Here is a 12,835-nt window from a genome sequence, read left to right as displayed (position 1 = left end):
TGTGTCCCTCCCTTAGCTAAGGCGGACACTGGAGGACCCCAAGCCCACTGCCAGCCCCGCCCCTGCCTCACCTGCAGCAGGCCGGATGTCCAGCCCACAACAGCCCTTCCGCCGGGCCCCACGACTCAGGGGGTGGGGGTCGGCCATCCCTCGTCCACAGGTCTAGGAGAGAAAAGAGGACACAGCACCGGGCAGAGGTCCCAGCTACTGCTCTGGGTGGCAAGAGCTCACCGAGATGGGTCTGACACATGCGTCCCAGCCCTGCGGTTCTCTGGGTCTCAGGGACGGTCACTTACGAGGGGTCGACTGGCTCCGGTCCCAAGGGTGCCACAGACTCCCTGACCTTGTGTGTGCATGGGGCCTTCCTGGCATTCTAACTCAGGAGGAACCCTTTTACCTGAAAAATGCTGAAAGAAGCTTAGCAACAAGTAAAATAGCATTTTCCAGCCATTCTGTTCATCACACTGTTGAAGAACTAACTTGTGCAATGAATTCAGGATGGGTGGTGTCTAGGCCGGCCAGGGGAATTTGGGTGCTTGCATAGAAGGCCAGGGCGAGGCCACGCTCCTTATACTTCCTCCCATCCTCTCGCTGTTCTCCGCTTTTGTTCGCCTAAGTGTCAAAACCCAGGGGAGAAGAAACCAGATGGGATCTGAACCGAAATCACGTGCATGTGTATAGGCTGGTGTGGGTGTCATTGGACTTCCTTTATGTCCTCCAGTGAAAGTGTTTTCCCTCATGTGGCACTTGTCAATCCTATTTGTATCTAGATATTTTAAAAGATTTTTAAATTTTTACTTATTTATTTGAGAGAGTGAGAGCAAGCACAGGCAGGGGAGGGGCAGAAGGAGAGGGAGAAGCGGGCTCCCCACTGAGCAGGGAACCAGACATGGGCTTCAGTCCCAGTGCCCCACGATCATGACCTGAGCTGAAGGCAGACGCTTAACCCACTGAGCCACCCAGGCGCTCCTAGATATTTTTAAATAGCTTTTGTCGTTCTTGTGAATTCTGTTGGTATAAAGAAGATAATTTTTGTGTATTTTATCTCCTATCCAATCAATGTATTAAATATTCACATTAGTTCCCATCATTTCATGGTTAATTTTTTTTTAAGATTTTATGTATTTATTCATGAGAGACAGAGAGAAGCAGAAGTAGAAGCAGGCTCCCCACTGAGCAAGGAGCCTGATGTGGGACTCAATCCCTGGACCCTGGGATCATGACCTGAGCTGAAGGCAGACACCCAACCAACTGAGCCACTATATATATATATATATATATATATTCTATTATATATATATATATATATATATATAATAGAATAGTAAGAATTAACCATGAAAGGCGCCTGGGTAGCTCGGTTGGGTGTCTGCCTATATAATAATATAATAATTAATATAATAATATAGTATATAACAATTATAATAATTATATATTATATATTTATATTTATATTTTTATATATTATATATTTATATATAATTATATATTATATAATAATTATTATAATTGTTATATACTATATTATTATATAATTATAATTTTATATATATTTTAATATAATTATATATATAGTATAAGCTATATTATTCTACTAAAATTCTATTTTCTCAAATGGCAACACTTATCTCAAACAATTTTCCCACATCAGTCAGACGCACTGCTTCCTGCGTGCGATGGTGAAGAACGGCAGTCATACAAGGCATCCTTGCCTTAGTCCCAGCCCAAGCCTGCAGGCCTGATGTTTGTGGCAGTGTCTGACTAGTTCTCTCCTCTTGAAAAAGACTCCTGCAGCTCCTTGTGTCCCACCACCATTCGAACAATCCTACGTGCCAACTCACTGCAGGCTCCCTGTGTTCCAGACAGTCTGTTAAGCACTTCCTTCGTTGGATCTCTCGCCACGACTCTCCATTGCATTATCTCTCCCATTTCATGGATGGAGGCTCAGGGAGGTTAAGTGATTTGCCCAAGGATACATAACTGGGGAGCAGCTGAGTTGCGAGAGAAACCATGGCTTCACTGACACCAGCCTTTGTGCTGGATAATCGACTGCGTTCCCACATTTAAAAAAAAAAATGGGACATGTCTGTTAAATGGGCACATACCTTTTTAGCGATATTGATCTAGCCCCGTGATTGATTTCCACTCTCTCATCCAATCAGCGGGTATTGACTGAGGGCCTGTGGTGTGTCCCAGGCACTGGGGGATGTGAAGGTGAACAAGTTAGACAAAGCCCAACCCTGTGAGTGTGGCCGGGGTGGGGGCATAGTGACAGTAAGGGCGACGACAGGGGAAGGAGGGAGGGCCCTCTGCTGGTGACGAAGTGCCGTGAATGAGACACAGTGCACGTGGCCCAGCAGGTTGTGTTCATGGTGGCCAGAGAGGGCCTCTGAGAGAAGGCTACTTAGGAACAGCGATCTGAAGGGTGAGATAGAGTTAATCATGCAGGGAGCTAGGGGATAGCAAGTGCAAATGCCTTGCATGATCCGGGGGTGGAAAAACGCAGAGTTGCTGGAGCATGGTGAACGGGCAAGGGCGCTCACAGATGGGAGGGTTAGGAGACAAGATCAGCGGGTGGTTGAGACCTGCTCACGGTCTTAAGGACTTTGGCTTTGTTCTAAGTGTGGTAGGAAGCCACTGGAGGGAATGACTTGATTGACTCATATTCAATATCTCCTGCCGTCTATGAGCTGCACTGACAGATTTTCTAGTACTGAGTCAACCTTGGAGTCTTGAATACCCTCCTCCATTTATATCAGGCTGTGTGAAACAGGCTGCCTAGCACGAGAGTAGATACGTAAGACATTGAACACGGTATAGAGCCCAGGGACAAATACATATTTATATGACGTACATAGGAAGGCGTTTGGTAATGTGGGGAAAAAAAATAACATTTTAAATCAGTGGAAATGGTCAGTCTATGAAAAATATACTTGGAGCTCTAATTCATAGCGAGTGTAAAATTTGATTTCACTTTGGATTAAAGAATTAAAATTAAAAACATGAAACCATGAAAACAGAATAAGAAAATATGGGAGAATATTTTAAAATATTCTTTGGGTGAGGAAGGCTTTTTTTTTTGAAGCAACGTGTAAAATCTTGAAATCACAAAGGGAAGACTAACAGACTTGCCTTAATTAAAAATTTCCAAATAACAGTAAAAGCCATCAATATAATTGAAAAAAAAAAAACTTGGTGCACCCGGGTGGCTCAGTGGGTTAAGCCTCTGCCTTCCGCTCAGGTCATGGTCTCAGGGTCCTGGGATTGAGCCCCTCATCGGGCCCCCTGCTCAGTGGGGAGCCTTCGTCCTCCTCTTTCTCTGCCTGCCTCTTGCCTACTTGGGATCTCTGTCTCTCTGTCATATAAATAAATAAAATCTTTGAAAAAATAAAATAAAATTGAAAAAAACCTCAAGCCAGGAGTCACCCTTTGCAATATACATGAAAGAGCACTAATGTCCTGAACATTATGGAGAGCTCCTGTAAATCACTAAGAAATTAATAAGTAACTAAATAGAATTATGGACACAGATACTTATGGACACAGAAATAGAAAAAAGGATACAGATAATTCAGAGAAGTGTAAATGCCCAGGGCATTGAAAAGATGCTCATTATCACTAATGATCAAGAAAAAATCAAAACTAGGAACTACTATTTTTCGCCTGACAAAAATTTTAATGACCTAACAGGCTGCATTGGTGAGAATGTGGGAGTGGTAGGAATCTTAACAGAGCTGGTGAGAAGGTAAATTAGTATGATTCAGGATTATATTTTGGCATTATCTATTGGTATTAAATATCTTCTGACCGAGAAGTTCCACTTCTGGGAGTTTATCCCAAGGAATTAAGTGGATACGTGCACAACGATGTGACCACAAGGATGATTCCGAAGCATTCTTTGTAATAAGAAGTTGAATGGGAAATAACCTAAATTTTTGTTCAAAGAGGTTTGGTAAAATACAATGGAAAACTCTCTGGCCATAAAAAATAAGGTCAAACTGGAGAAGCGTTCACAGTGTATTTTTTTTAGCTGTGTCATAAAGGTTTTAATTACCTTTTTGAGGTATAATTTATATACAAAAAATGCACCCATTTCAAGCATAGAGCTAGATGAGTTCTGACAAATGTTTACACCCCTGTAGCAACTACCACACTCAAGACCTTGAACATCTCTTCCTCCCAAAAAATCCCCTCGTGGACCTTTGCAGTCTGTCTCAACCACCCCTCTGGCCCTGAGTCACTGATCTGCTCTTTTTCTTTAAGATTAGTTTTGTCTTTTCTAGGATTTCATATAAATAGAATCATATGGATCTATGTGTTTTGTTTTGTTTTGTTTTTCATTTAAAAATTGTGGTTAAATAGGGGCGCCTGCATGGCTCAGTCATTTAAGCATCCAACTCTTGATTTTGGCTCAGGTCATGATCTCAGGGTTGTGAGGTCAAACCCCACCTCTGGCTCCAACTCTTTAAAAAATAAAGATTTATTTATTTGAGAGCGAGAGTGCGTGTGTGAGTGTGAGGGGGGAGGGCAATGGGAGAGAATCCTCAAGCGGACTCCCCACTGAGCACAGAGCCCCATGACGGTCTCGATCTCATGACCCTGAGATCATGACCTGAGCTGAAACCAAGAATCCAACAGTCAGTCAGCTGGGCCACCGAAGCACCCTCTTGCTTTCAGTTCTTGAGCGTATACCCACAAGTGGAATTTCTGGGTCATTTGGTAATTCTTTTTTTTTTTTTTTTAATTTTTGAGGACCTGCCAAACTCTTTTCCACAGTAGCTTTACCATTTTACAGTCCCACCAAAAGTGCATAAGGGTCCCAGTTTTTCTGCTTTCTCACCAAGGCTTGTTGTTCCCTGTGTTTTTGAGAGTAGCCGTCCTAATGGATGCGAGGTGGTATCTCATTATAGTCTTGGATTTGTTTCACTAGTGATGAGTGATGTTGAGCATCTTTTCATGTGCTTAATGCCTAGTTGCATATCTTCTTTGGGAAAATATTCTGTTGAAATCCTTTGCCCATTTTTACGTCCAGTTTTTGTTGTTGTTGAGTTGTAAGAGATTTCGTATATTCTGGATATTAATCTCTTATCAGGTATATGATTTGTAAATATTTTCTCCCATCCTGTAGGTTCCCTTTTATTCTGTGGGTAGTAGCTTTTCGTGCACCAAAGTATCCAATTCTCATGAAGCTCAATTTGTCTATTTTCTCTTTTGTTACCTATATATAGCTGTAACTTCAGTGTCACATCCAAGAAATCATCACCAGATCCCATGTCATGAAGCTTTGTGTTTTCTTCTAAAAATTTTATTACTTAGGTCTTACATTTAGGTCCTTGATCCTTTTGGAGCTTGTTTTGTATATGATATTAGGTAAGATAGGTAAGGGTCCAGCTTCATGCTTTTGCATGTGGCTGTCCAATTTTAACAGTACAATCTGTTGAAAAGACTGCCCTTTCCTCATTGTCAGAAATCTTTTTACCATATAAGTGAGGATGTCTTTCTGGGCTCTCTATTTAATTCTGTTCGTCTGTATGTCTGTCACTATGCCAATACCATAATGTCTTGATTACTGTAGCTTTGTACTGATTTTGAAATTAAGAAGTGTGAGTCTTCTAGTTTTGTTCTTTTTCAAGACTTTTTTTTTTTTTTGGTTGTCATCCCTTAAGATTCCATATGAATTTTAGGATGAGTTTTTCTATTTCTGCAGAAAATTTTAAGATTTTAATATAATTGCATTGGATCTGTAGACAGATTTGGGTAGTATGGACATTTCAATAATAGTAAATCTTCCAATCCATGAACATGGGATGTGTTTCCATTTATTTTCTTCTTTAATTTCTTTCAGCAGCAGTTTGTCACTTTCATTGTGCAAATCATTTACTTCCTTGATTAAGTTAATTCCTAAGCATTTTATTATTTTTGATGCTATTTTGAATGGAGTTGTTTTGTAATTTCCTTTTCAGATTGTTCATTGTTTACATATGAAAATACAATTTCTATTTGTGTCTTGACTTTGTACTCTGCTACTTTTCTGAAATAATTTATTAGTTCTAACAATTGTTTTGTAAAAGATCATATCATCTGCAAGCAGAGATGATTTTAATTCTTCCTTTCCAATTTGGAAATGTTTTCTTTTCTTGCCTAGTTGCTCTAGCTAGAATTTCCACTTCTATGTTGAATAGAAGTGGTAAAAGCAGGTTATATATCTTATTCCTCATCTTAGAAGAAATGCTTCTAGACTTCAACCATGGAGTGTGATGTTTGCTGTGTGTTTTCACAAATAGCTTTAGTTATGTGGAAGCAGATTCCTCCTGTTCCTAGTTTGTTGAGAGGTTTTGTTTTTGTTTTTTAAGGATTTCTTTACTTATTTTAGAGAGAGAGTGTGTGTGTGAGCATGAGTCGGGGAAGGGACAGAGGGAGAGGGAGATAAGCGGAGTCTCCGCTGAGCAGGGAGCTTGAGGTGGAACTCCATCCAAGGACCTGAGATCATGACCTGAGCTGAAATCAAGAGCCAGACTCTTAATCGGCTGAGCCACTACGACTCTGGTGCCCCAGAGTATTTTTTTTTTTAAGTTTATTTATTTAAGTAATCTCTACACCCAGTATGAGGCTCAAACTCATGACCCTGAGATCTAGTCACATGCTCTTCTGACTGAATCAGCCAGGCACCCCCTGTTGAGTGTTTTTATTATAAAATGATATTTAGGGGCACCCCGGTGGCTGTGTTGGTTGAATGTCTGCTTTTGGCTCAGGTCATGATCCTGGGGTCCTGGGATAGAGCCCTGCATCAGACTTCTTGCTCAGCAGGGAGTCTGCTTCTCCCTCTACCTGGCCTGTGCTCTCTCTTTCTCACTCTCAAATAAATAAATAAAATCTTTAAGGACAAAAAAGGAAAGGATATTCAACTTTGTCAAATGCTTTTTCTGCATCAGTTGAGATAATCATGTGGTTTCTTTCCTTTATTCTGTTGATGTACATTACATTGATCGATTTTCCTATGTTAAATCATCATTGCATTCTGGGAATACATTCCTGACTTTATTAAATGATTAAATTAATTAAGTTCCTGAAATTTATTTTTGTTGAGGATTTTTGCATTTGTGTTCTTAAGGAATATTGGTCCATTGTTTTCTTTTCTTGTAATGTCTTTGGGTTTGGTAGACCGGACCTCATAGAATGAGTTAGGAAGGGGGTGGCTTCATGGCTCAGCTGATTAAGCCTTTGATTCAGGTCATGATCCTGGGTCCCACATCAGGCTCCCTGCTCCGTGGGGAGCGTGCTTCTTCTTATCTCTCTGCCTCCTGTTTGTGCCGCTCCCCCTGCTTATGCTCTCTCTCTCTCTGTGTCAAATAAATAAATAAAACCTTTAAAAAGAAAAACAGGGGTGCCTGGGTGGCTCAGAGGGTGGAGCCTCTGCCTTCGGCTTGGGTCATGATCTTGGGGTCCTGGGATCAAGCCCCGCATCAGGCTCTCTGCTCGGTGGGGAGCCTGCTTCCCCCACTCTCTCTGCCTGCTTGTAATCGCTCTCTCTCTGCCAAATAAATAAAAATCTTAAAAAGGAAAAAAAAATGCCCTCCTTAATGCCCATTCCCCATCCACTCCCTCCATCAACCCTCAGTTTGCTATTGTTGAGTATCTTACAGTTTGTTCTGCCCCCTTTCCATATGCTCATCTATTTTGTTTCTTAAATTCCACATATGAGTGAAATCGTATGGTATTTGTCTTTCTCTGACTTATTTCACTTAGCATAATGCCCTCTAGCTCCATCCATGTCATTGCAAATGGCAAGATTTCATTCTTTTTGATGGACCACATCTTCTTCTTCTTTTTTTTTTAAGATTTTATTTGTTTATTTGACAGAGAGAAATCACAAGTAGGCAGAGAGGCAGGCAGAGAGAGAGAGGGGGAAGCAGGCTCCCTGCCAAGCAGAGAGCCCAATGCGGGACTCGATCCCAGGACCCTGAGATCATGACCTGAGCCGAAGGCAGAGGCTTAACCCACTGAGTGGCCCAGGCGCCCCCAGAAGCTTTTATCTTGATCAAATTGCAATAGTTCATTTTTTTGCTTTTGTTTCCCTTGCCTGTGGTGATTGTCTAGTAAGAAGTTGCTACGACTGAGGTTAAAGAGGTTTCTGCCTGTGTTTTCCCCTAGGATTTTGATGGTTTCCTGTCTCATACTTAGGCCTTTCATCCATTTTGAGTTTCTGTTTGTATATGGTGCATGTAAGTGGTCCAGTTTCATTCTTCTGCATGTGGCTGTCCAGTTTCCCAACATTATTTGTAGGAGAGACTCTTTTCCATTGAATAGTCCTCCTTGCTCTATTGAAGATTAGCTGACCATATAGTTTTGGGTCCTGTTGATTTTTTTAGTGAGATGTTTAAATTTCTATCTTATTTTCTTTTGTATCTATATTATAGCTATTTTCTTTGTGGTTACCATGGGATTGTATTTAACATCCTGAAATTACAACTAATTTGAATTTGTACCAGCCTGACCTCGCAGTATATAAAAACCTCGCTCCTCTGTAATTCCATCTGACCCTTCCTGTTGTCAATGTCACAGTGTTGCATCTTTATAATTGTGCGACCCCCAAACGTAAATTAATGATTCTTTTAAATTCTCTAGTCTCTTTTCTTTAATTTCAAAACATTTCTAAGGAATCTGTACACCCAGTGTGGGGCTCGAACTCAAAATTGTGAGATCAAGAGTCACATGTTCTACCAACTGAGTCAGCCACACGCCCCTTCTTTAGTTTCTTAAATTATGCAGAAACAGAATTTGGAGTTAGAAACCAAAGTTGCAATAATACTAGCTTGTGCACCAATTTTTTTCCTGTAAAGTCTGCTAATAATCTTACTGAGGTTCCTTTATGTGATAGTTTCCTCCGTCTTGCTCATTTCAATGTTTTCTTTTTGTCTTTGTCTTTTGAAAGTTTGGTTATAGTGTGTCTTAGTACGGGCCTCTTTGAGTTCATCGTACCTGGAATTTATTGAGTTTCCTCAATAAATTCATTTGATAATGTATTTTTATATGGAAAGAAATTAAGGTGTTCAGAATTATGATAGGATACCTTTTGGGGGGAGGTTGTGGTAATCAGATCCCAGTTTTGTCTGGCCAAATAAAGAAAAGCTGGAACTACAGGACAATGTGATTAAGAAATTGTTTTTTATTTTTTGAATTTTTCTTCTCTTTTCTCTTCTCTTCTTTTCTTTTTTCTTTTCTCTTCTCTTCCCTTCCCTTCTCTTCTTTTCTTTTCTTTTTTCAGGTAGGCTCTGTGCCCAGTGTGAGCCTTGAGCTCATGATCCTGCGATCAAGAGTTACATATGCTACCAACTGAGCCAGCCAGGTGCCCCTGTTTTATAAATTTCAACTGCTTAGATTTTGCTAACATTTATTGCTTCCCCACCTCATTTAAATAGATTGCTTACAGAATTATAAAAGTAATACATGCTCATTAAAAACATTTAAATAATGTAAAAGCAAGTTAAGTATATGCCTCACATTTATTCCCCAGGAGGAACCTCTTCTGGTTGATATTTTGTTTTGTTTCACTTTTTAATTAGGTGTTAGTGCACTAGGGAAAATGAGACTATAAAAAGTATCAGGATAGGAAAAGGAAAAAAAAACTGTCACTATTTCCAGTTGACATGATTGTATACACTAAAAATCCAAAAGAATCTACAATTGATTAGAACTAACACATGAACTTAGCAAAGTTTCTGAACACAAGATCAATACATAAAAATGTCATATATATTTCTGCTTGCTATCAATAATGAAATTGAAAGTAAAATCTTGAAATATTTAAAAAGCAAATACCTAAGAATAAATCTAGCAATTTGCAAGACCTCCACACTGAAAACTACAAAAGATACTAAAAGAAATTAAAGAAGACCTAAAGTAGGGATTTAACATATTAATGGGTTGGAAGACTTAATATTGTTAAAATGTTATCTCTTCCCAAATTGACCTATAAATTGAATGACTCTCTAATCAAAATTCCAGCAAGCTTTTTTGATGTGGAAGGGAGGGTAGACGTTGGCTAACTGATTCTCAGACATGTATGTAAAGCAAAAGACTCTGGACTAGCCAAAATTATTTTGAAAAAGCAGAACAAAGCTTGAAAACTTACACTACACAATATCAAAGCTAGTCTAGGGATGTGGGTATTGCCACAAAGGCAGACAGATACCAATAGAGTGTCCAGAAAGAGACCCATATGTGTATGGTCACCAGATGTGAAACAAGGGCTCCGCTGTAGTTCAGCAGAGAAAGGATGGCCTTTGTATTAAATTGTGCTGCTCCAATGAGATAGTCTTATAGGAAAATGGACCTTGACCCCCTCCCTCCCATCATGCACAAAAATTAATTCAAGCTGGATCATAGATGTAAATGTGTGTGTAAGACAGCCAAGCCTTTAGAAAAAAACTACAGAACGCTTTAAGGAACTTGAGCTAGGTAAGGACTAGATGGAGCACACAAAAGCACTAACCATGAAAGGAAAGAGTGACATATTAGGATTCATTAAAATTAGGGATATCTGTTCAACAGGAGACAGTTTTAAAAGGGTGAGAAAGCAGACTGCTGACTAGGGGATGTCTCTGATACATTTAAAAATCAGTGAGACATCCCAGTTAAAATTGAGCCAAAAAATTGAAGATGTATCACAAAAGATAATATCCTTAGTCATTAGAGAGGTGCCTGGGTGGCTCAGTTGGTTAAGCATCAGACTCTTGATTTGGGCTCAGGTCATGGTCTCAGGGTCATGAGATCAAGCCCTGCGTCCGGCTCTTTGCTTGGCATGGAGCCTGCTTAAGATTTTCTCTCTCTCACCTCTGCCCTTCCCCCCCTTCTTAGAAAGAAAATGTTTTAAAATAGTAAAATATATATATAGATATATGTATATATAATATATATGTATATATATTATATATACATATACATATAACATATACATATATCTATATATATATATATCCTCAGTCATCAGAGAAATGGAAACTGAAATCACTTTGAAAAAATGTTTGGTGGTGATAATACTAATTATGCCTATTTTTTGTGATCCAGCAATTCCCTGCCTGGGTGTGTGTATATCCAACAGAAACAAGTGTTTATATCCATCAACACATTGTGTCAGAATATTCTAGCAGCTTTATTCATAGTGTTCAAAAAGGTGGAAACAACCAATATCCATCAACAATAGAATGGGTTTCCTTTTTTTTTTCCTGCCTAGTAGTGACAGAACGCGGAGGACTGACACACTCAGCCATGTGGCTGACTCTCGCAGACGTGTGGAGTGAGAGAAACGAGACCACGCTCTGTGATTCCTAAAGTCAGGCCCAACCAGTTAGGCAGAGGCAGAGCAGTGGCTGCCCTCGGGGGTGGTTCCAAATGGGCAGGGGCCTGTGGGAGTTCTGGGGCACTGGAAACCTCCACACGTGGATCTGCTTGGGACAGACACGCAGGCATGTACACGTGTAAGAACCCGTGGAGTTCTCTTACTATCTGTAAGGTACAGCTCAGATCAAAGCCAGTGATGCTGGCCGTTTTCTACAAATGCAAATGTGCCTAAACCCAAAGGAAGCAATGTTCCTGGGGCCCCTTAGCCCATGAGGCCAGGACGCTAGGGCGTCTGTCCAACTGTTGGCATCAGTCATGTCAACGGCCCGGGGCTCGACATGGCCTTCTGTCACTGGTTGTCCAGAGGCCCCCACGGGTGACAGACTGCTGCTGCCGGGGGCAGGGGTGGTGGCCGTACAAGGGGACCAGGCTCAGTGCTTCTCCGCTCTGGCAGGACAGTGTCTAGAGCAGTTTTTAAATGTAATTTATTAAAATAGGCACAGCGTAAAAACTGCCATTGTAACCATTTTTTTTAAGTGTACGATTCAGTGGTACTAAGTGCATTTACAATGCTGTGAGACCGTCACCACCATCTACCTCTTGACTTTTTCATCCCCCGAATGGGAACTCTGCCCCTATGAAGCACTAGGCTTGCCATTTCCTTCCTCCCAGCCCCTGACACCCACCCTTCTGCTTTCTATCGCTGTGAAGCTGACTTCTCTAGGGACCTCTCCGAAGTGAAATCATATGGTGTCTGTCCTTCTGTGTCTGGCTTCTTTCACTGAAGATAATGTTTTCCAGGTTCATCCTTGTTTTAACACATATGAACATTTCATTCCTTTTTAAGACTAAGTAATATTCCATCTTATGGACAGACCACATTTTGTGTTCACTCATCCCTTGAAAGACATTTGGGTTGTTTCCACCTTTTTTCTCTTGTGAGTAAATGCTGCTGTGGACACGGGTGTGCAAATACCTGTTCAAGTCCCTGCTGTCAGCCCTTGGGGTGTATGTACTCAGAGGAGGAATGGCCAAATCAGACAGCCCTTCCACGCAGCACTATTTTTAAAAAGCCACTGCTTAGCCCAACCACCTAGAGGTGTCTTTGGTGTGAGGTAGGGCCTCAACACGTGTGTAGTTTAAAGCTACCCAGATGCTTGTAAGGAGCTGGCAGAATTGAGAACCGCTAGATCAGAGAGGCTGGGCAAGTGACAGAGGAGGGACCACAGCAGGCAAGAGTTAGGGGAGAGGAGACAGGACCGAGTGTGTCTGGGAAGCTGGGAGGGGTGAGTTCCCCCCGCCCCCACCCTGCAGTCCCATCAGGCTCTCTGTGCTGGAAACCAGCACTTCCTCTGAATCAGACACTGCTCTTTCTTAAGCCCTGCCGACCTCGGGGGAGAGGGTAAGATTTAGCAAATTAAGATACAGGACACCTAGTAAAATTTCACTTTCAGATAAACAATGGTTCTTTCAGTATAAGTATATCCCAAGTATT

At 41.0% G+C, this 12,835-nt stretch overlaps 1 protein-coding gene across 3 annotated transcripts in view; it reads right to left on the bottom strand.

The window, feature by feature from the left end:
• The window catches only part of NLRC3 (NLR family CARD domain containing 3), a 33,143-nt gene that overhangs the window by 18,277 nt on the left and 2,031 nt on the right, over window positions 1-12,835 (bottom strand). For all 3 annotated transcript variants that reach the window (XM_032849328.1, XM_032849331.1, XM_032849330.1), the window contains exon 2: window positions 72-162. The gene's annotated coding sequence lies outside the window, so the exon portion shown is untranslated. The remainder of the gene's footprint in view (window positions 1-71; window positions 163-12,835) is intronic.

The sequence above is a fragment of the Lontra canadensis genome, unplaced genomic scaffold (assembly GCF_010015895.1).
Source record: "Lontra canadensis isolate GAN:19392208 unplaced genomic scaffold, GSC_riverotter_1.0 scaffold224, whole genome shotgun sequence".
In the NCBI taxonomy this organism is placed as follows: Eukaryota; Metazoa; Chordata; class Mammalia; order Carnivora; family Mustelidae; genus Lontra; species Lontra canadensis.
This window is presented reverse-complemented; position numbering and strand designations above follow the sequence as displayed.